Here is a 25165-nt window from a genome sequence, read left to right as displayed (position 1 = left end):
TATGGATTGCCTTTGACTTCTGGATTCTGGTTCAGTTTGAGTCAGTGGGCAAGGGGCAGCAGCAGGAAGTCAGAGAGTGTGAGGAAAATAAGGTTGATGTATTTATTCCTTTAGCTCCATTCCATCCCAGGTCACCTGTGTTGCTGTATCCTTCTGTATCTCTTGTCTTTCAGCTCTTCCATACAACTGGTTCCAGTAACTGCCTCCTCCTTTTGCTCCTTCAGGCTTAGAAATGGTAACAGCCTCCCAACTTTTGCTAACCCCCAAGGTACTGCACCATCACTTTTTGGTTTCTCTAAGCCCTACCCATGCATTTTCAGATAGCCTCTTTACTAAACTCTTCTCAATCCATCCATATTGAGCATGCCATCAATTTCTTGTCATGACTGTAACTGAAACAACTGTCAAAAAAAGAAAAGATATGCTATACTTGTTCAATTAGAAAGCTACTTTTGCTAAAACAACTTATCACTAGGTGAACAACCCTAACATGACATTGAAATTCCCATACTCAGAAAGGAAATGAGAATTCGTTTCCAATAAGCTAGAGAGTGAGATGACCTAGGTCACAATCTTAGCTCAGCCACCTGCCAACTGTGTTGCTTTGGTTCTTGGCCTCTATAAACCTCAGATTTCTCAGCTATAAAATGAGGATAATAATGGTACCTCTCACAGGGTTATGATGTAGATTAAATTAGTAATGCAGGTAAAGCACCTGGCAAGATGCCTGTCATATAGCATTATGAAATATAGTAAATAACCTTTAATGGAATATAGTTTCAAACTAGCTGACCTGAGATACAAGTTTTCTTTCATAACAATCACACTCAATAACAGTAATTGTGCCATGTGGATAGAACAGTGCTTTTACATGTATCCTCTCATTTTAATTTTCAAAGAGTCCCCAAGAGCATTGTTATCCCATTTTACAGGTATAGGAACTGAGATTTAAAGAGGTTAAATTACTTTAACCAGGTTTCTGTTAGTAAACACCAGAGCTGGAGTTCAAAGCTAGGTCCTCTTATGACAATCATGCTATTCATTAAGCTTCCCCACAGCTATCCCCCATCTGCTAAACTTCGTTTGAATATTTTTATGTGTTCTTTCAAGTTCCTTTGAAAACCAGCAGATTAGTAAAAAATTGTAGTTATTTTTACAACTGTAAAACTGTCAATAGTAACTCCACAACTGTATTCAAGACTTGTGTGCCCATAAGAAATTCCCTAGATATGAAGTCAAACGATAGAGCCTGGATTTCCATCTCAGGTAAACCTGAGTACTATTATAGACATTGACCTCTGTATATCTACAATGCACCCCAGTGAGTGACCTCTGCTGGCAGACTGAGAGCCCTTGGATTTGCATTTATATTGCCCATTTGATATCGCCTCAATTTCATTGGGGTATTTTGACAGAATTGAAATAAAAACACAACTCATCAAATTTCAATAGTTCTTTTTTCCTTTGCCCTATCACATGGCAATTGTCTGGCTTCCCATCCCCCAGGTGTGTATAAGTGTTGGGAGCCTCTTGCATACAAGACCAAGGGAGAAAAGTGTACTTTTGCTTATGAAAATGAAAAGCACAATCTCTTATGGCCCTGCCTCCAACAAGGCCTCAGCAATGTCAACACAGGCCACATTTAAATGGCCCCCTGAGGTTCCTGCTATTGTGATTATTAAATCAATTACTCCTATTATTAGATTGCATGGCAGAATATAGACAAAAATATTTCTTGGCCAATGAAAATATCTTATAAATTATTGCAATAGTTCTCAGAGCTTGTATGAGCCTAAAGGAAAATACTGGGTCATTACCTGAAAGATAAATTTTAAAAATTCTAACCTGATTGTCTCTTTAAGTTACATGAAAATGTAGCATTGAGAGAAAAAGAGAGAGAGAGAGAAAGCACTTGTATGTGACTGAAAATTACAAGCTTCCCCAACATTTCAAATGGGTTGTGTTCCAAAGGGCCATTTATAAGTCAGCTATTTGCATTTAGGATGTATTTGTCCACAAAGACAATAAGCTCCATGGCTGAGGGGAGTCTTAGGCTGCCCCTGAAAAGCCTACCATCCCTCATTCAGGAACTATCTTCATGAACCCAAGACCTTGGTATAAGGGAAAGGACTCACATTCTGCTGGAGGGAAGAGGAAGAAGAGTGAATTTGCAGTGGTAAAGAACTGGACTTTGAAGTCAGACAGATCTGGTTTACATCTGGACCCTTTAATCTATTATCTATGAGAACTTAGGGAAGTCACATAAATTCTATGCCCCAACTTCTTCTTCTGTGCAATGAGAATTATAATTCCTGTTCCACAGAGTCATTATAGAGTTTCGTGAGATAACGTACATGAAGTGCCTGGCACTTGATAGAAAATAAAGGATAATTACTATTCTTAGGAACAGAACGGGCCTCAATCAAGACTTAAAAATCAATAGCATTTATCTTTAATATCCTTCTATCTGCCTTTCTTCACCTAGAATTTTCTTCCTGTTGCCTAGCTCCCTGAGTCCCCACAGCCTTTACCTCTGCTTTAAAATACCCACTGGGACACCACTAAACTGTCCTCTCTGGATTAGTGCTCCATACTACAAGAATACATGCAGTTCTCCATCTCTGCCCTTTCCCGCATGATAACTCCTATTCAATGTGGCTTAGAAAATCAGTGTCCCCTTGAACATCTGAAAAATGTCTAATTTTTCAAAAGAATCCTAGTTAACCTAAATGATACTCTAATTTGTGAAACTTCAAGCAGCATAACAAAAAATGCTAGATAGTACCACAGGAGATATTTGGGGAGCCCAGACATCCCAAGGGAATGACAGCATCTGCTCATGAGGAACTTTTTAAAAACACAATTTTGGGCTTCTGCCTCTAGAAAGATGGAGTAGATACACTTTTCCCTTATACTTTTCCCTATTTCAACTACTAAATACAATGAAAACATGGGACACCTGGTGATTATATGTAAAGCAACAATAAGAGGACTCTGAAACATGTAGAAAATAAACCAGATTGCTTAGGGATATTTAGTCGCAAGGAAAGACATGGTAGTAAGTTCCCTGGGTTTCTTTTTGCCTCATATATCCCAGACATGGAGCTGAAAATAACTGGTAACTTGGAAAGACTGACAGAAGCAGACAGAAAAAGAAGACAAAACACAAGCTTGCTCTCTCTAGCCAAAAGAGCAGGAAGGGGGCAGCCTAGCAAAAAGGAAAAAAAAAAATAGACAATAACCACTCTACTCCAGCTATATGTTACATAAAAATTTGTTGTTCCACCACCAGCCACACCCGTAAGCGCCAAATAGGGAGCCTAGACTTCCATCATTACAAGGCAAAAAACAAGGCAACGCAATACCCTGTAGGAGTATTATCAACTAAGGTCAAGAAGGGAGCCAGAACTTTAATCTGCTGGCCAGTAATGATCCCCTATTCCCACAGTGTCACTGGAAACCACATCAAGAGCCTGTACTTCTACCTCCACCTGGAAGTTATGGGAAGTCTCTCCCATTCCTTGCCAGTCAGTGTAAGAAGGGACTTAGTGGAGACTCAAGACTTTCACCACTGTCCAGTAGTTACAAGGCCATCCCCACCACAGTGTCAGTGGAGACTATGTGAGAAGCCGGAACTCCTACCTTGACCTAACAGCAAATAAAGAGCCTACCCCTCAGGTGTCAATGAAAGCTGAGTGGGTGCCCTGGACTTCTACCTCCACCTGGCAGTAATGAGGCAATGCTCTCACCTTTCCCTGCCAGAGCAGTGTCAGAAAATGTCAACTAAAACAGGCAATTTAAAGAAAATCCGCGACCTCATAATGTAAACATGATCAATTTTCAATTTAAAAAATCACTGGTCATAACAAGAATCAGGAAGATCTCAAACTATCTAAAAAGACAATCAATACATGCCAATAACAGAATGACAAAGATTTTAAATAAATCATAATCTAAAATGTTTAAAGGAGCAATTGCAAACACTCTTGAAAAAAAAGCATACCAAAAAAAAAAAAGCCTCAGAAAAGAATCAGAAGTCTTAGCAAAGACATAAAAGATATTAAGAAGAACCAAATGGAAATTTTGGAAGAGAAAAGTATAATAACAAAAATAAAAAGCTCAGTGCATAGGCTTAATAGCAAAATGGAGGGGAGGAAAGAATCAGTGAACTTGAAGATAGAACAATAGAAATTACTCAACCTACACAATACAGAAAAACTAAACCAAAAAGAATAAATAGAACCTCAGGAACCTATGGGACTACACCACAATAGCTGACATTCATGTCATCAGAGTCCCAGAAGGAGAATAGTAAGAGGGCAAGGCTAAATAAATACTCTAAGAAATAATGGCTGAAAACTTTCCAAATTTGGGAAGAGACATAAATCTGCAGATTAAAGAAGCTGAGAAAACCCGAAACAAAATGAACCCAAAGAAATCCATACCAAGACATTTCATAATTAAACACCTGAAAAATAAAGACAAAGAAAAAAATATCTTGAAAGCAGCCAGAGAAAATGACACCAAACCCATAGGGGGAAAACAATTAAAATGACAATGGACTTCTTTTTTTTTTTAATTAATTAATTATTTATTTATTTTTATTATACTTTAAGTTTTAGGTTACATGTGCATAACGTGCAGGTTTGTTACATATGTATACTTGTGCCATGTTGGTGTGCTGCACCCATCAAGTTGTCAGCACCCATCAACTCGTCATTTACATCAGGTATAACTCCCAATGCATTCCCTCCCCTCTCCCCCCTCCCCATGATAGGCCCCGGTGTGTGATGTTCCCCTTCCCGAGTCCAGGTGATCTCATTGTTCAGTTCCCACCTATGAGTGAGAACATGCGGTGTTTGGTTTTCTGTTCTTGTGATAGTTTGCTGAGAATGATGGTTTCCAGCTGCATCCATGTCCCTACAAAGGACACAAACTCATCCTTTTTTATGGCTGCATAGTATTCCATGGTGTATATGTGCCACATTTTCTTAATCCAGTCTGTCACTGATGGACATTTGGGTTGATTCCAAGTCTTTGCTATTGTGAATAGTGCTGCAATAAACATACATGTGCATGTGTCTTTATAGCAGCATGATTTATAATCCTTTGGGTATATATCCAGTAATGGGATGGCTGGGTCAAATGGTACTTCTAGTTCTAGCTCCTTGAGGAATCGCCATACTGTTTTCCACAATGGTTGAACTAGTTTACAATCCCACCAACAGTGTAAAAGTGTTCCTATTTCTCCACATCCTCTCCAGCACCTGTTGTTTCCTGACTTTTTAATGATTGCCATTCTAACTGGTGTGAGATGGTATCTCATTGTGGTTTTGATTTGCATTTCTCTGATGGCGAGTGATGATGAGCATTTTTTCATGTGTCTGTTGGCTGTATGAATGTCTTCTTTTGAGAAATGTCTGTTCATATCCTTTGCCCACTTTTTGATGGGGTTGTTTGTTTTTTTCTTGTAAATTTGATTGAGTTCTTTGTAGGTTCTGGATATTAGCCCTTTGTCAGATGAGTAGATTGTAAAAATTTTCTCCCATTCTGTAGGTTGCCTGCTCACTCTGATGGTAGTTTCTTTTGCTGTGCAGAAGCTCTTTAGTTTAATTAGATCCCATTTGTGAATTTTGGCTTTTGTTGCCGTTGCTTTTGGTGTTTTAGACATGAAGTCCTTGCCCATGCCTATGTCCTGAATGGTATTACCTAAGTTTTCTTCTAGGGTTTTTATGGTATTAGGTCTAACATTTAAGTCTCTAATCCATCTTGAATTAATTTTCGTATAAGGAGTAAGGAAAGGATCCAGTTTCAGCTTTCTACTTATGGCTAGCCAATTTTCCCAGCACCATTCATTAAATAGGGAATCCTTTCCCCTTTTCTTGTTTTTCTCAGGTTTATCAAAGATCAGATGGCTGTAGATGTGTGGTATTATTTCTGAGGGCTCTGTTCTGTTCCATTGGTCTATATCTCTGTTTTGGTACCAGTACCATGCTGTTTTGGTTACTGTGGCCTTATAGTATAGTTTGAAGTCAGGTAGCGTGATGCCTCCAGCTTTGTTCTCTTGACTTAGGATTGTCTTGGCAATGCGGGCTCTTTTTTTCTTCCATATGAACTTTAAAGCAGTTTTTTCCAATTCTGTGAAGAAACTCATTGGTAGCTTGATGGGGATGGCATTGAATCTATAAATTACCTTGGGCAGTATCGCCATTTTCATGATATTGATTTTCCTATCCATGAGCATGGTGTGTTCTTCCATTTGTTTATGTCCTCTTTTATTTCACTGAGCAGTGGTTTGTAGTTCTCCTTGAAGAGGTCCTTTACATCCCTTGTAAGTTGGATTCCTAGGTATTTTATTCTCTTTGAAGCAATTGTGAATGGAAGTTCATTCATGATTTGGCTCTCTGTTTGTCTGTTACTGCTGTATAAGAATGCTTGTGATTTTTGCACATTAATTTTGTATCCTGAGACTTTGCTGAAGTTGCTAATCAGCTTAAGGAGATTTGGGGCTGAGACAATGGGGTTTTCTAAATATACAATCATGTCATCTGCAAACAGGGACAATTTGACTTCTTCTTTTCCTAACTGAATACCCTTGATTTCTTTCTCTTGCCTGATTGCCCTAGCCAGAACTTCCAACACTATGTTGAATAGGAGTGGTGAGAGAGGGCATCCCTGTCTTGTACCAGTTTTCAAAGGGAATTTTTCCAGTTTTTGCCCATTCAGTATGATATTGGCTGTGGGTTTGTCATAAATAACTCTTATTATTTTGAGATACGTTCCATCAATACCGAATTTATTGAGAGTTTGTAGCATGAAGGGCTGTTGAATTTTGTCAAAGGCCTTTTCTGCATCTATTGAGATAATCATGTGGTTTTTGTCTTTGGTTCTATTTATATGCTGGATTACGTTTATTGATTTGCATATGTTGAACCAGCCTTGCATTCCAGGGATGAAGCCCACTTGATCATGGTGGATAAGCTTTTTGATGTGCTGCTGGATTCGGTTTGCCAGTATTTTATTGAGGATTTTTGCATCGATGTTCATCAGGGATATTGGTCTAAACTTCTCTTTTTTTGTTGTGTCTCTGCCAGGCTTTGGTATCAGGATGATGCTGGCCTCATAAAATGAGTTAGGGAGGATTCCCTCTTTTTCTATCAATTGGAATAGTTTCAGAAGGAATAGTACCAGCTCCTCCTTGTACCTCTGATAGAATTCAGCTGTGAATCCATCTGGTCTTGGACTTTTTTTGGTTGGTAGGCTATTAATTATTGCCTCAATTTCAGAGCCTGCTATTGGTCTATTCAGGGATTCAGCTTCTTCCTGGTTTAGTCTTGGGAGAGTGTAAGTGTCCAGGAAATTATCCATTTCTTCTAGATTTTCTAGTTTATTTGCGTAGAGGTGTTTATAGTATTCTCTGATGGTAGTTTGTATTTCTGTGGGGTCGGTGGTGATATCCCCTTTATCATTTTTTATTGTGTCTATTTGATTCTTGTCTCTTTTCTTCTTTATTAGTCTTGCTAGAGGTCTATCAATTTTGTTGATCTTTTCAAAAAACCAACTCCTGGATTCATTGATTTTTTGGAGGGTTTTTTGTGTCTCTGTCTCCTTCAGTTCTGCTCTGATCTTAGTTATTTCTTGCCTTCTGCTAGGTTTTGAGTGTGTTTGCTCTTGCTTCTCTAGTTCTTTTAATTGTGATGTTAGAGTGTCAATTTTAGATCTTTCCAGCTTTCTCTTGTGGGCATTTAGTGCTATAAATTTCCCTCTACACACTGCTTTAAATGTGTTCCAGAGATTCTGGTATGTTGTATCTTTGTTCTCATTGGTTTCAAAGAACATCTTTATTTCTGCCTTCATTTCGTTGCGTACCCAGTAGTCATTCAGGAGCAGGTTATTCAGTTTCCATGTAGTTGAGCGGTTTTGATTGAGTTTGTTAGTCCTGAGTTCTAGTTTGATTGCACTGTGGTCTGAGAGACAGTTTGTTATAATTTCCATTCTTGTACATTTGCTGAGGAGTGCTTTACTTCCAATTATGTGGTCAATTTTGGAATAAGTGTTATGTGGTGCAGAGAAGAATGTATATTCTGTTGATTTGGGGTGGAGAGTTCTGCAGATGTCTATTAGGTCCGCTTGGTGCAGAGTTGAGTTCAATTCCTGGATATCCTTGTTAACTTTCTGTCTTGTTGATCTGTCTAATGTTGACAGTGGAGTGCTAAAGTCTCCCATTATTATTGTATGGGAGTCTAAGTCTCTTTGTAAGTCTCTAAGGACTTGCTTTATGAATCTGGGTGCTCCTGTATTGGGTGCATATATATTTAGGATAGTTAGCTCTTCCTGTTGAATTGATCCCTTTACCATTATATAATGGCCTTCTTTGTCTCTTTTGATCTTTGATGGTTTAAAGTCTGTTTTATCAGAGACTAGGATTGCAACCCCTGCTTTTTTTTGTTCTCCATTTGCTTGGTAGATCTTCCTCCATCCCTTTATTTTGAGCCTATGTATGTCTCTGCATGTGAGATGGGTCTCCTGAATACAGCAGACTGATGGGTCTTGACTCTTTATCCAGTTTGCCAGTCTGTGTCTTTTAATTGGAGCATTTAGTCCATTTACATTTAAGGTTAATGTTGTTATGTGTGAACTTGATCCTGCCATTATGATATTAACTGGTTATTTTGCTCGTTAGTTGATGCAGTTTCTTCCTAGCCTCGATGGTCTTTACATTTTGGCATGTTTTTGCAATGGCTGGTACCGGTTGTTCCTTTCCATGTTTAGTGCTTCCTTCAGGGTCTCTTGTAAGGCAGGCCTGGTGGTGACAAAATCTCTAAGCATTTGCTTATCTGTAAAGGATTTTATTTCTCCTTCACTTATGAAACTTAGTTTGGCTGGATATGAAATTCTGGGTTTAAAATTCTTTTCTTTAAGAATGTTGAATATTGGCCCCCACTCTCTTCTGGCTTGTAGAGTTTCTGCCAAGAGATCTGGACAATGGACTTCTCATTAGAAGCCATGGAGGCCAGACAGAAGTGGCACATTTTTTTAAGTGCAGAAATAACTGTAAAACCATAATCTTATACCCAGAGAAAATATTCTTCTGGAATAAAGGGGAAATCAAGACATTTTCCAACAAAGGAAAGCTGAGAGTATATTCTCACCAGCAGATCTACCTTAAAAGTATAGCTAAAGGAAGTTTTCTAAACAAAAAGGAAATGACAAACAGGCAACCTTGGAATGAAGGAAGGAAGGAAGAACACAGGAAGCAAAAGTGTAGGTGAAAACAAAGCCTTTCCTTTTCTTGATTTTTCTAAATTATGTTGATTGTTGAAGCAAAAATTATAGCAACGTCTGATGTGATTCTAAATGCAGGTAGAGAAAATATTTAAGACAATTATATTATAAATGGGAGAGGGCAAACGGATGTAAAGGAAGGTACAGTATCTATACTTCACTCTAATTGGTAAATGATGATATCAATGATGCAATAAGTTATGTGTATATATAATGTAATATCTAGAGCAATCCCTAATAAAAAAGCTGTACAAATGAATACACTCAAAAATACTATAGATAAATCAGAATGGAATTCGAAAACGTGTCCAAGTTACAAACAGGAAAGTAGGGAAAGGGAAACAAAAATGAAATGAAGAAAGAACAAACAGAAAACAAAGATAAAACAGCAGACTTAAGCCCTAACATATCACTAATTACATTAAACATATATGGTCTACATATGCCAACTAAAAGACAGATTGACAGTGTATTAATAAAACCATGACCCAAATATATGTGGTCTGTAAGAAATTCACTCAAATATAATAATATAGGCAGGTTGAAAGCAAAATGATAAAAAAGATATATCATGCAAAAGAGAGTAGAAGTGGCGTTATTAATATCAGATAAAGTAGACTTTACAGAAAAGAAAATTACCAGAGACCAAAAGGGTATCATATAACAAAAAACTATCAATCCACAAAGAGGACATAACAATCCTAAATGTATACATAGAACAACAGAGCTGCAAAATACACCGGCCAAAACTGATAGAACTAAAAAGATAAATAGACCACTATACAATTATAATTAGAGAAAATGATACCCTCTGACACCAATTGATAGAATTAGACCAAAAAAGCAGCAAGAATGTTTTTTAAAAATAGTAACACTATCAACTAACAGTATCTAATCAACATGTGTAGAACACCCTACTTAACAACAGCAGAACATACATTCTTTTCAAATGTCCATGGAAAAAATGTCAATCTAGATCATATCCTGGGACATAAAGTAAGCCTCAACAAAGTTAAAATAATTGAAATAATGCAGATTGTGTTGTCCAACAAGAATGGAATCAAACTACAAATCAATAACAGAAAAATAACAGTAAAATCTCCAAATGATTGGAATCCAAAGAACTAAATAACCCACGGGACAAATTCCTTTTAGAAATTGGTTGCATTTATAGATTTCCTCCTGGGTTAAAAATAAAAAAATCTCTTTACACATAAAACTTAGTGTACAATTTAAGGCAGTTAGCCAGGCCACAGTTTGCTTGTTTTGGTAAACAGATGAGCCCACTTAAAATCAACAGCAAAATAGAGTAAAGAGGAGCTCTAAGCAGACATAAATTATTGTGGATACTATCAGATTCATTTCCTATAAATGAGGAATTTGCTGTTGAACTCATGATAGGCAGTGTCGTACTGTACAGCCTTTGGGCATGCAGTTTCCGGAATCTGACAGGCCTAAGTTCTGCCACTTTCCATCATAATAAAACTGGGCCATCTACTTAAATTCTCACTCTCAGTTTTCATGTCGATAATACGGACATAGAAAAACTATCTACTTCCTGGGGCTGTTTTGAGGGTTACAAGAAATAAAACATGAAAAGTGTAGTGTATATGCTGATTAACCACATTCCCATCAAGTCAGAAAAATAAATCTGTGCCTGGTTTCACATAGGAAATCAGGGAAAATAGGGCTCGGTGGCTCACGCCTGTAATCCCAGCACTTTGGGAAGCCGAAGTGGGCAAATCACTTGTGGTCCAGAGTTCATGACTAGCCTGGCCAATGTGCCAAAACCGCGTCTCTACTAAAAATACAAAAATTAGCAGGGCATGGTGGCTCATGCCTGTAATCCCAGCTATTCGGGAAGCTGAGTAAGACAGGAGAATCACTTGAATCTAGGAAGTGGAGATTGCAGTGAGCCGAGTTCATGCCACTGCATTCCAGCCTGGGTGACAGAGAATCTGTCTTGAAAACAACAACAACAACAACAAAGAATTTAGGGAAAATAGCCATTCTAAACACTAAAGTATTATCAATAATCTATCAATAATTTACTTAAGGCTGGGTGCAGTGGCTTACACCTGTAATCTCAGCACTTTGGGAGGCTGAGGCAGGCAGATCACTTGAGGTCAGGAGTTCAAGACCAGTCTGGCCAACATAGTGAAACCCTGTCTCCACTAAAAATACAAAAATTAGTGTGGCATGGTGATGCGTGCCTGTAGTTCCAGCTACTGGAGAGGCTGAGGCAGGAGAATTGCTTGAAGCCAGGAAGCGGAGGTTGCAGTGACCTGAGATCATGCCACTGCACTCCAGCCTGGGCAACAGAGCAAGATGCCATCTCAAAAAATAAAATAGTAATAATCATCATCGTCTACTCAAGCAAAAAATCTCTTCATGTATGTCAGACTTGATATTTTCATAATAAAGGAAAACTCCTTTACAAAGTTGTTGGTTTTTAGCAGAGTGGATCACCTACTTAACTGATAAAAGACTGCAATGTGGCATATCATAAGCGTTTCTATGTATCAGAGGTTTCAAAGCCTGTTTCAAATAAAGCAAGTAATTTCAGTTACTCCTGAAGTTTTCAATTTATATATTTAATAATTGATCCTCTTAAAATCTTAATGTAGGACTCCACATTTAATACAACTGACTACAGTGGAATTTTCCCAGTGGCAAAATTCCAGTTGCTAGCCTTGTTCTGCGTTCTAACACACCTACAGGGTATTAAAGCCTCTGGGATTATCTGTTTGCAAGTATGTCATTTAAAACACCAAATCTCGAAATTGATACCTGTGACCGCCTTGCAGAACCACTGCTCGTACTCTAGATGTATTTCACTGGCAGCCATGGAGGGAAGGGGTGTTGCTGGGATCTCCCTTCAGGAAAGCAATGGCTGATCCTGCAAGGGGTACAGTTAGCAGAGAGCGTCTTGCTGCTGTGGTGCTATAGGGATCCGCTGCAGCACTGAGCTGAGGCCATGCCCTTCCCAGGCTGCCCGTGGCCAGTGACAGAGAATGGCAGGGTGTTAGGGCCCTGGCCAGCTCTGCCCAGCGTGGCCCACCTCTATAGGAAATCTTGGTGCCAGAGGTCCCCTTTGGGCTGGCCAAGACTTTCTCCAAGCTACATCAGTGTCTGAGTTTCTTCACACCCAATCCTCCTTTGTTCCCCTCTCCTCTCACAGGTGCTAGGCCAGCTTTGTGGCCTGGAGGCTCTCCCTGCCTAATCCAGGTCCCTCTCCCCTTTATCTTTCATGGGCGCTACACGAATAAGTATCTTGCCTTTCAAACTCTATCTTGGCTTCCCAGAGGATCCAAACTGACACACAAATCTGAACTGTGTTTCTTAGCAAAGAACTCCTGGAGACTCCCAGAAATAATTAGACATGGAACTTTGCAAGCTGTGGATATCCAGAAATAGTCATTCAGCTTAAGAGCTAACAAGAATGGGTTACAAAAGTTCTAAGCAATTGGGAAGGAGAAGACTTATAACCCTGAAAAGTGGTCATGTACAAGGGGCATTCGGTGCCTTGGTCTTTCCCTTCTAGCTTTTTCCCCTTTAGATGCAGGTGCTGAAGGTCCTGCATTCCAAATTGCCATTGAACAGAGTTCACCAAACACAACAGTTAATTAATCAATCTCATTTAGCGGGTAGGGAGTTCCTATTTCTGTTGAACAGCTGATAAGTGTAACTGTTTAATAGTCATTTAAAAATCAGCAGTTATTCCCCACCCCCAAGCATTTTGCTTGTCAGGCTGAATGACGAGGGTGTTGTGGATGAGGAAGAGATGAATATAGCATGTTGTAATTAGTGCATAAGTTAAGGATTTGTTTAATTGTGTTCTATTCCAAGAAGATGTCTGAGAGATATTCTGAATTAAATCCAAAAGCTGTTTCCACTACTTACTAAGTTAGCCTTTCTTCCTGGAAGAACCCCCTGAGTTCATGTGTATTCATTAAAACCCAGTCCTAATTGCTCCCTAGTCAGCTATGAATCTTAAGAAGCTTAGCTGTTAAGTGCTTAAATTGTGTTTGCTGACAGAAAATGGAATTTCTTTAATGATTTGCTATAAATGTCTCCATATTGTTATTATAGTGATTTTACTCATAGTAAGTTTCAGAGACTGGGGGGAAAAGAGCATTCGCATTAGGATTTGTTCACTTAAAAATTAGGTAGGTTCAGCTGCCTCTGGCTCATTCCTCAAATGCCAGCTTACAGCATCTGCCAATGAAGGAATTTTGAAATCCATGCATATCAGAGAGTCTAACTCTAACAGACATGGTGTAGACTCAACACTCCTTTCTGGATCCAGAGCCTTTCTTCCAAAGTTGGTGGTAGGGTTGGGCAGGGGTTGGGGACAGAAAAGAACCTCATTTCTCTCACTAAGCTCCTGAATCAAGTTAGGTGCACAGCACCCTGTTCTTCTCCAGTCCTAACCCTCACCACAGCCTCCGTGGCACTACTCATTTATCTGTGTTTTCCCCAACTAGTTCCTAAAATCCATGAGGGCAGGGACATTCTCTGTCTTGCTCCTTATAGCATGCCATACAGCACAGAATTTGACACTGTTTTGACACCCAGACTCCTGCATTCCTCACCCTTCAGCCACCCACACCTTGACTTTTTTTTTTTTACAATTTATAATTTTAATGTCTTCTTAAATGCATAGTTATCTATATAACAAGGCAACTTTATGATGACCATTATTATTTCTTTAAGTTTTACCAATTAGTGTGGCTCATTATCAACTGAGGAAAATTATGACAATGTCACTCATGAAAAAGAATTCAGAGGACATTTTTGGAATGCATCTATTTATAGTTTGAGGTTATTATTGTCAATTTTTTCAATACAATATCAAACATTTTAATAAGATCTTAGTGTTCTGAATAATTTACAGAGACATTTTTCTTAGTAATGCCCAAGAGTCAAAATATTAAACATAAGGATGTATAAAAATATTTTTTAAAAAAACATATGGAAAATGTTGCCAGTAAATAATACAGACTGGAATTTGTATTTTAGCCTGTTGGTCGTGGTGCCTTTGATATCCTCCTCACTGAATGAATATCTGTTCTTAAATTATGCTCAAAAAATCCAAAATGTCAAAACCTCTAAACAAAGTTTCATACTTATTCAAAAGGTATACAATGAAAATGATTACAAATATTTTGGGTATCAATGATATATAAAATAACATTAAATAATCCATTTAACAAGTGGGAATTTATGTCTCTTAACTGAAAATTTATACACCTTGACTTTTTAGGAAGACTCTCTCAGCTGGAAGCCTTCCCTCTTCATGGACCAATGCCCCTGAACAGACACTCCACTCTCTTGAGCTATTTTTAGTTGACCTGCCCCTCTATAACTCTGAAGCACAATAATAATAATAATAATAATAATACAGTAAAAGTAGACAGTATTTATTGAGTCATTTCATTCTGTAGGCCAGGCATATTACATACATTATATCCTTCAATACTCAAAAACCTATGGAATCTATAATAGAAAGCTCCTCTTTTTCACATGAGGAAATGGAGACTCTGAAGTGGGAATGAGGAGGTAAGGGGATAAAGATCTAGAAGTGGCGCTGGGAAGCAAGGAGTGGGCCATCTTCCCCAGTGTCTAGTCATCACAACACCAAGCAGCCACCACTCTCTCAGGTCCCATCTTTCATGCTGGGGCAAAGGGGAATCTCCCTGTTTGGTTTCTCCATCACCTTCAACCTTCTCAAGCCCATGAAATCTGGTTTCTCTCCCAAGCACTCCATGGAAACTGCTTGGAGGTCTCCAGTGGCCTGCTCCTGGCCAAATCCAAAGGTCACTTCTGCATTTTCCTCTGTTGGCTGTGGAGCTACTTGCTCCTAGACTACAGCTACCTTGCCTTTCATCACCTGCTCCCAGTGTCTTCCTACCCTCTTGGATCATTTGTTTTCACTTTTTTTTTTAAAGACACAGTCTTGCTCTGTTGCCCAGGCTGGAGTGCAATGACATGATCTCAGCCCACTGCAACCTCCGTCTCCCAGGTTCAAGCAATTCTCGTGCGTCAGCCTCCTGAGTAGCTGGAACTACAAGCACGCACCACCACGCCCAGCTAATTTTTTGTATTTTTAGTAGAGACAGGGTTTCGCCATATTGGCCAGGCTGATCTCGAATTCCTGACCTCAGGTGATCTGCCCGCCTCGGCCTCCCACTAGGTGCTGAGATTACAGGCATGAGCCACCATGCCCGGCCCCATGTTTTCATCTTGACTGATTTCTAAACTTCATCTCTGTCTTATTCTGTAGTTACCTTCTTCCCATCCTCCCACCAAACAAAAATAATTTGCATTTTTGCAGATAAGGAAACTGAAATTCAGAGAGACTTAGAACCTGACCAAATTCACAATGCCAAGGAGAGGCAGGATTAATACTAACACTTTGGTCCTTACTCTTTATTTTATTTTATTTTATTTGGTAGAGACAGAGTCTCACTGTGTGGTCCACGCTGGTCTCTCTAACTCCTGGCCTGAAGCCATCCTCCCGCCTCAGCTTCCCAAATTGCTGGGATTACAGGTGCGAGCCACCACACCTAGCTGGTCTTACTCTTAATTACTACTATGCCTCCAACAACTTCCTTCTCACCCCAACTCTGCTCCCCTACTCTCCCCTTTGGTTTTCAATAAGATGTAGTGGATAGAGACAGCTCCAAGATGTTTGATAGGTTGTGTGTCTATTTAATATGACCCCAGAATTCTTAATTGTCCTTAGGGATGAAGGCTGTGTTTCTTCAGACTGTCTTTGTTTTCAGTTCTCCAACTCTGGGAGCATCATGGTTTGGGGAAACTGGAGACCAATTTCCAGTCAACATGAATTGAAGGCCCAAACAGCTTTATATAAAACAACACCTCAAAACTGAAGCAATGAATCCAGTAATGTAAATGTTTGCAAAAATATCAAGGTGGAGGTGCCAAGAGCTGATTGTCAGAATGTGCATTGTCTCCTTGGAGACCCCTAGAGTAAGTGACAGCACTAAGGAAGCAGCGTGGGCAATTGAGATGCACAATGAATGTACTGAGCATTACAGATTCTCTGACAAGTTGTAATAGATGTGAAAGAGTAAGGCACTCCTGGCTGCTATTGTTTTTGCTCTCTCCCAGAAGCCTTCAGAGGGTCAGGAAAGGCTCTAGAAAGGTCATGTGGTATGTGGAAGAGCACAGACCTAAAGGGGCGGAAGACCTGACTTCTGATCTTATTTCTATTTTTCATTAACTGTAGAAGATGTGATCATCAGCAACATTTTGACCTCCTTGAGTCTTAATGTTTTTCATCTTTCAGTTGGGATTGCAATTCCTGCCCTAAATGGTCACTGTTGTTATTAATATATACATCCCCCAATAGCACCTGCCTTAATGCTGGACATGTAAGAAGTCTGTGTTGGATTGGCTTTCAGCTCAAATGGCAGATTCTCATCCATCAGCAAAATTACAATTGGATTAAATGATTGAAAAATATAAGTCATCAGAAATAGAGTGTTGAATTTAACCAATTAGGTCACATAGGCAAGCAAGAAATTAACATTTATGGAGTACATCCTGTGCCAAACAGTGTGAAATCATGCTGAACAAAAACTGAGTCCCAGCTTTTAAGAGGCTGAGCAACAACTGTGGAGTTAAAATATGTGCACTTGAAACAAGCTGAGAACAATGATTATTAATGACAACAATTACTAATACCCTTTATTTAGGATTTACTCTTTGTCAGGCACTGTGCTAAGCACCCTACATCTTGGACCTCTTTAGACCATCACCACCACTCTCTGAGAGGCATATCTCTATTATGTTAATAATTAGAACATCAAGGAAGTTTCTTAAGCTCAACCAACCTGAAAGGTTCACAGCTAAGACAAGGACTCAAATTCATCCGCTGTACTTAATATAAAAAACTGCTCCAATTGAAACTGAGCAAAGGGTAGTAAGAGTTGGTTGGAATTAATCAGGGAAGACTTCTCAGATGAAGAAAGCTTGAGACAATGTTGTAAAGAAAGTAAAATACCAGAAATGGTATAGAAGAGTTAAAAAAAGGATAAGATGTTCTGAGTAGAAGGAATGCCTAGGTGAAGGGATAGAAGAGGAAATTCACATTTTCTGTACAGGGGCGGGAAAGCAGTGGGTTTGCTAGAGCAATTGTGGACTGAACTGTTGGTGAAGGACGAAGGAGTTTTCTGAGGATACTTGGGCTGGCTTCTAGAAAGCTTTGAATGCCGTATAGTTTGCCACAACGAGATTTGGTCTTTGTTCATACCGTCACCTTTTCTTGGAATGCTCTCCCTTAACCTTGCCAGTAAACCTTCAAGTCTCATCTCAGGCATCACCTCATTTCAGAAAGCCCCTCCTAATTTATTCTTCCATAAAAGTCACTTAAGCCACCTCATCTGGATTTCCACAGTCCCCTATGGATACCTCTAACTTACCACATCAGAGCACCTTGACAGCAGAGTCTGTCATTTACCTTTGCACACTCAGCACCTGGCCCCATACCTGGCACATAGTCAACACTCCATGAAAATCTCATGACTAAATGTATTCTAAGTACCAATTATATCCGTGATCTAGGTATTCTGAGCATATCCAAAGTTATTCAATATTACTCCTGTTCTCAATAGGCCCCAAAGTTAGCATAGAATATATGGCAAAAGCATTCAGAATACAAAATGGAAGGTTAAGGGCTTCAGGCCAGATGTAGGTGTAAAAGAATGGATAGGCTTTGGACATGTCAAGATGTAGGGGAAGGGAAGTCTGGGAACAGGGAACAGCATGAGTTAAGGTACAAAGATGAGAATATACAGAGCGTGTACGGGGGCAGCAAATTTTATGAAAGCAAATGTTCATTAAGAAAGTAAAAAACAACCTGCTTAATAGCTTTTTATTAGATTAACAATTGTTGAATTAAGCATACAGAATAATATAAACCTTTAGTTTATTAATTTTCATACATTTAGTAAATTTGTAGAAAAAAAATCTCTGGGCAGAGCAAAAACACATCAACTTTATCCATTCTCAACAAATGGCATTAGGGATTGCTTGCACTGTGTCATGTTCGAATTAGTGGGGAATAGGACTTTAGATACAGTCAGCTGAAAGTTAATCTGTCTGTAATCAGAGGTGCTTCTTTGTGCTTTATTGGGCAGCAGGAACATGAAGCACGAGACACAGCTCTTTTGGTTCTGATGTATAGATTAACCCTTAGGCTGCTTTGTTTTCTTCAAAAATGTATTTCAAAGATGAAAAGTTGTCAGTCCCTCCTAAGTATTTAACAAGGGGAAATGAACAACTATGTCCATACAAAGACTTTCACATGACTGACTGTTCATAGCAGTTTTCTAATATTTATCTCAAATAAATATTTGAAAACAATCCAAATATCCAACAGTAGGTGGTAGAGTCATACAATGGAATCTATTGCACTATAAAAAAAAAGAACTATGATACATGCAATAGCATCGATGGATCTCCAGAGAAACACACTCAGTGAAAAAAGCAAGAAATAAAAGGCTACATACTGTATGATTCCATTTATGAGGAATCCTCAACAGGCAAAACTGTAGTGACAAAGTAGAGGCGTGATTGCCTAGGGCCAGGGGCTGGGGAGAGAAAATCTACCACAAAGGAGTTAACAGGAACTATTTAGAAGCATAGAAATATTCTTTATCTTCACTGTGATGATAGGGACATGACTGTATTCAATTGTCAAAATTCATTAAATGATTCACCTAAAATAAGTAAATGTTATTATATGTAAATTATGTCTAAAATTATTTTTAAAGTAATTGGCTACCATTTTTTAAAAGAAAAAAGCTTTTATTCAGATGATATTTCTTTATTTTAATTGATAAACTTTATTTTTATAGTGGCTTTAGGCATAAGGCCAAATTGAGTGGAAAATACAGAATTCCCATATACCTACCATGTCTACACACACACACACACACACACACAAACACACACACACACACAACCTCCCTGGTACTATCAACATCCTGCATCACAGTAGCACATTTCTTACAATCGATAAATCTACACATCATTATCACCTAAAGCACATAGTTTACATTAGGTTTCACTCTTGAAGTTGTACATTCTATAGGTTTGGACAAATGTATAATGACATGTGCCCACCATTGTCGTATCATACAGAACAGTTTCACTGCCCTAAAAATCATCTGTGCTCAGTCTACTCATCTCTCTCCCCCTCTTAACACCTGGTAACCACTGATCCCTTTATTACCTCCATACTTTTCTCTTTTTCAGAATGTCATGTAACTGGCATCGTACAGTATGTAGCCTTTCCAGATTGGCTTCTTTCTTAGTAATATGCATTTAAGTTTCTTCCATGTCTTTTCATGGCTTGACAGTTCATTTCTTTTTAGTGCTGAATAATATTCCATTTTCTAGATGTACTGCAGTGTATTCACTCACCTACTGAGGGACATGTTGATTGCTTCCAAGTTGTGGCAATTATAGATAAATCTCCTATAAACATTGTGTGCAGGTTTTTGTGTGGACATAAGCTTTCAATTCATTTGAATAAATACCAAAGAGCATGATTACTGGATCCTGTGGTAAGAGTATGTTCCGTTTTGTAAAAAAAAAAAAACTGCCAAAGTGTCCTCCAAAGTGGCTGTACCATTTTGCATTTCCACCAGCTATAAATGAGAGTTCCTTTTGCTCCACATCCTTGCCAGTATTTGGTATTATTTGTGTTTTAGATTTTGGCCATTCTTTATATATATATATACTTTAAGTTCTAGGGTACATGTACACAACATGCAGGTTTGTTACGTATGTATACATGTGCCATGTTGGTGTGCTGCAACCATTAACTCGTCATTTACATTAGGTGTATCTCCTGATGCTATCCTTCCCACCTCCCCCCATCCCAAGACAGGCCCCAGTGTGTGATGTTCCCTACCCTGTGTCCAAGTGTTCTCATTGTTCAATTTCCACCTGTGAGTGAGAACATGCAGTGCTTTGGTTTTCTGTCCTTGGGATAGTTTGCTCAGAATGATGGTTTCCAGCTTCATCCATGTCCCTACAAAGGACATGATCTCATCCTTTTTTATGGCTGCATAGTATTCCATGGTGTATATGTGCCACATTTGCTTAATCCAGTCTATCCTTGATGGACATTTGGGTTGGTTCCAAGTCTTTGCTATGTGAATAGTGCTGCAATAAACATACATATGCATGTGTCTTTGGTTCTTTGGTATGGAGTGGTATCTCATTGTTGTTTTAATTTACAATTCCCTAAACACATATAATGTTGGACATTGTTTCATTTGCATAATTGCCATGTGTATATTTTCTTTGGTGATACATCTGCTCAAGTTTTTGTGTTTTGGTTTTTTTTTTTTTTTTTTTGCCCATTTTTAATTGGGTTGTTTGTTTTCTAATGGTAGAGTTTTAAGAATTCTTTTTAAGGACTCTTGTATAACAATACTTTATCACTTGTGTCTTTTGCAAATATTATCTGCCAGTCTGTGGTTTGTCTGCTCATTCTCTTGACCTTGTCTTTTGGAGAGCAGAAGTGTTCATTTTAATGACATGTAGCTTATCAACTATTTATTTCATGGATTGTGTCTTTGGTGTTGTGTCTAAAAAGTCATCACCATGCCTAAGGTCAATTAGGTTTTTTCCTGTAGTATCTTCTAGGAGCTTCAGTTTTGCATTTTACATTTAGATTTATAATCTATTTTTAGTTAATTCTCATGAAGGGTATAATGTCTGTGTCTACATTCATTTTTCTGCATGTGCATGTCCAGTTGTTCCAGCACCATTGTTGAAAAAACCGTATTTGCTTTATTGCATTGCCTTTGTTCCTTTGTCAAAGATAAGTTGACTGTATGTATGGGTCTATTTCTGGCCTCTCTATTATGTTTCACTGATCTGTTTGTTCTTTTACCAGTACTACACTGTCTTGATTACTGTAGCTTTATAGTAAATCTTGAAGTGGGGTGGTGTCAGTCCCCTAATTTTGTTCTTATCTTTCAATATTCAGATGGCTGTTCTGGGTGTTTTGCCTCACCAAATAACCTTTAGAATCAGTTTATTGATAACCGCAAAATTGGACTTGCTAGGATTTTGATGGGAATTGCATTGACTCTATAGCTCAAGATCAGAAGAACTGATATCTTCATAATATTGAGTCTTCCTATTTATGAGCATAGAATATTCCTTTATTTATTTCACTCTTTCATATTTTTCATTAGAGTTTCGTAGTTTTCTTAATATGGATCTTGTACATACTTTGTTGGATTTATACCTAAATATTTCATATTGGGAGTGCTAATGTAAATGCTAATATGTTTTTAATTTCAAATTCCACTTGCTCTGATATATAAGAAAGCAATTGATTTTTGTATATTAAGCTTGTGTCCCACAATTTTGCCATAATTGCTTATTAGTTTCAGTAATTATTTGGTCAGTTATTTTGGATTTTCTACATAGACAATTACGTCATCTGCAAACAAAAGAGAGTTTGAGTTCCTCCCTCCTAGTCTGTGTACCTTTTATTTCCTTCTCTTGTTTTATGGCATTAGCTAGGACTTCCAGTGCAATGTTGAAAAGAAGTGGTGAGAGAGAACATCTTAACCTTGTTTCTGATCTCAGTGGGAGAGCTTTGAGTTTCTTACCATCAAGTATGATGTTAGCTCTGGGAGTTTTGCAGACGTTCTTTATCAAGTTGAAGAAGCTCTTCTCTATTCCTTGTTTGCTGAGAGTTTTATCATGAATAGGTGTTAGATTTTGTTAAATGCGTTTTCTGCCTCTATTAATATGATCAGGTGATTTTTTTCTTCTTTAGCCTGTTGATATAATAGATTACATTAATTGATTTTCAAATGTTAAACCAATCTTGCATACCTGCGATAAATCTCACTTGGTTGTAGGGTATAATTCTTTTTATATGTTCTTGGATTTGATTTGTTAATATTTTATTAAGGATGTTTACATCTATGTTCATGAGAGATATTGGCCTGTAGTGTTCTTTTCTTGTAATGTCTTTATCAGGTTCAGTGTTAGCATAAAGCTGACATCACAGAATGAGTTAGGAAGAATTCCCTTTGCTTCTATCTTCTAGAAGAGATTGTAGAGAATTGATATGATTTCACACTTAAATGTTTGGTAGAATTTATCAGTGAACCCAACTGGAGCTGGTACCTTTTGTTTTCAAAGGTGTTTTCAAAGGTGATTCAATTTATTTTATAGATATAGGTCTATTCAGATTGCCTATTTCTACTTGTATAAGTTTTGGCAGATTACGTCTTTTAAAGAATTTATCCATTTCACCTAGGTTATCAAATTTGTGGGCACAGAGTTGTTCACAATATCCCATTGTTATCCTTTAATGTCCATAGAAACTGTGCTGATATTTTTGCTTTCATTTCTGATACAAACAAACTTCATTTTATTGTGATTTTCTTTATTTTGCTTCACAGATATTATGCTTTTTTACAAATTGAAGGTTTGTAGCAACCCTGCATTGAGTAAGTCTATCAGTGACATTTTCCCAATAGCATATGCTCACTTCATGTCTCTGTGTCACATATTGGTAATTCTCACATTATTTCAAATTTTTTCATTATTATTCTCTCTGTTATGGTGATTTGTGATCAGTGGTCTTTGAGGTTGCTGTTGTAATTGTTTTGGGGCTCCATGAACTGCATCCATATAAGTTAGTAAACTTAATTGTTAAATATTGTGTATGTTTTGACTGCTCCACCGACTGGCTGTTCTCCCATATCTCTCGCTCTTCTCAGTTCTCCCTATTCCCTGAGACACAACAGTATTGAAATTGGGCCAATTAATAACCTTACAATGGCCTCTACGTGTTCAAATGAAAGGAAGACTCACACATTTCCCACTTTAAATCAAAAGCTAGAAATGATTAAGGTTAGTGAGGAAAGCATGTCAAAATCCAAAATACACCAGAAGCTAGGCCTCTTTTGCCAAATCGTTAGCCAACTTGTAAATGCAAAGGAAAAGTTCTTGAAGGAAGTTAGAAGTGCTACTCGAGGGAATGCACAAATGATAAGAAAGTTTAAAAAAGCTTTATTGCTGATATGGAGAAAATTTTAGTGGTCTGGATAGAAGATCAAACCAGCCACAAAATTCCCTTAAGCCAAAGCCTAATCCAGAGTAAGGCCCTAACTCTCTTCAATTCTATGAAGGCTGAGAGAGGTTAGGAAGCTGCAAAATAAATGTATGAAGCTAGAAGAGGTTGGTTCATGAGGTTTAAGGAAAGAAGCTATCTCAATAACATAAAAGTGCGAAGTGAAGAATCAGGTGCTGATGTAGAACGTGCAGCAGATTATCCAGAAGATCTAGATAAGAACATTGATGAAGATGGCTACATTCACCAACAGATTTTCGATGTAGATAAAACAGACTTACATTGGAAGCAGACACCATCTAGGGCTTTCATAGCTAGACAGAAGTCACTATCTGGCTTCAAAGCTTCAAAGGACAGGCTTGACTCTCTCACTCAGGGATAATGCAGCTGATGACTTCAAGTTGAAGCCAATACTGATTTTTTTGTTTTTTATTATACTGTAAGTTCTGGAATACATGTGCAGAACGTGCAGGTTTGTTACATAGGCATACATGTGCCATGGTGGTTTATTGCACCCATCAACCTGTCATCTACATTAGGTATTTCTCCTAATGCTATCCCTCCCTTAGCCATCAACCCGTCATCCACATTAGGTATTTCTCCTAATGCTATCCCTCCCTTAGCTCCCACCCCCAATAGGCCCCAGTGTGAGATATTGTCCTTGTGTCCCTCCTTGTGTCCATGTGCTCTCACTGTTCACCTCCCACTTATGAGTGAGAACACGTGGCGTTTGGTTTTCTGTTCCTGTGTTAGTTTGCTGAGAATGATGGTTTCCAGCTTCATCCATGTCCCTACAAAGGACATGAATGCATCCTTTTTATGGCTGCATAGTATTCCATGGTGTATATGTTCCACATTTTCTTTATCCAGTCTATCAATGACGGACATTTGGGTTGGTTCCAAGTCTTTATACCCAGCAATGGGATTGCTAGGCCAAATGGTATTTCTTATTCTAGATCCTTGAGGAATCACAACACTGTCTTCCACAATGGTTGAACTAATTTATACACCCACCAACAGTTTAAAAGTGTTCCTGCTTCTCCACATAATCTCCAGCGTCTGTTGTTTCCTGACTTTTTAATGATCACCATTCTAACCAGTGTGAGATGGTATCTCATTGTGGTTTTGATTTGCATTTCTCTAATGACCAGTGATGATGAGATTTTTTTCATATGTTTGTTGGCCACAAAAATGTCTTCTTTTCAGAAGTGTCTATTCATATTCTTCACCCACTCTTTGATGGAGTTGCTTGTTTTTTCTTGTAAATTTGTTTAAGTTCCTTGTAGATTCTGGATATTAGCCCTTTGTCAGATGGATAGATTACAAAAATTTTCTCCCATTCTGTAGGTTGCCTGTTCACTCCGATGATAGTTTCTTTTGCAGTGCAGAAGCTCTTTAGTTTAATTAGATCCCATTTGTCAATTTTGGCTTTTGTTGCCATTGCTTTTGGTGTTTTAGTCATGAAGTCTTTGCCCATGCCTATGTCCTGAATGGTATTGCATAGGTTTTCTTCCAGGATTTTTATGGTTTTAGGTCTTATGTTTAAGTCTTTAATACACCTTGAGTTAAATTTTGTATGAGGTATAAGGAAGGGGTCCAGTTTCAGTTTCCTACATATGGCTAGCCAGTTTTCCCAACACCATTTATTAAATAGGGAATCCATTCCACATTGCTTGTTTTTGTCAGGTTTATCAAAGATCAGATGATTGTAGATGTGTGATGTTATTTCTGAGG

This window comes from Theropithecus gelada, chromosome X (assembly GCF_003255815.1).
Source record: "Theropithecus gelada isolate Dixy chromosome X, Tgel_1.0, whole genome shotgun sequence".
NCBI lineage: Eukaryota > Metazoa > Chordata > Mammalia > Primates > Cercopithecidae > Theropithecus > Theropithecus gelada.
The sequence above is the reverse complement of the archived record's forward strand: the minus strand, read 5'-3'. Positions refer to the sequence as shown.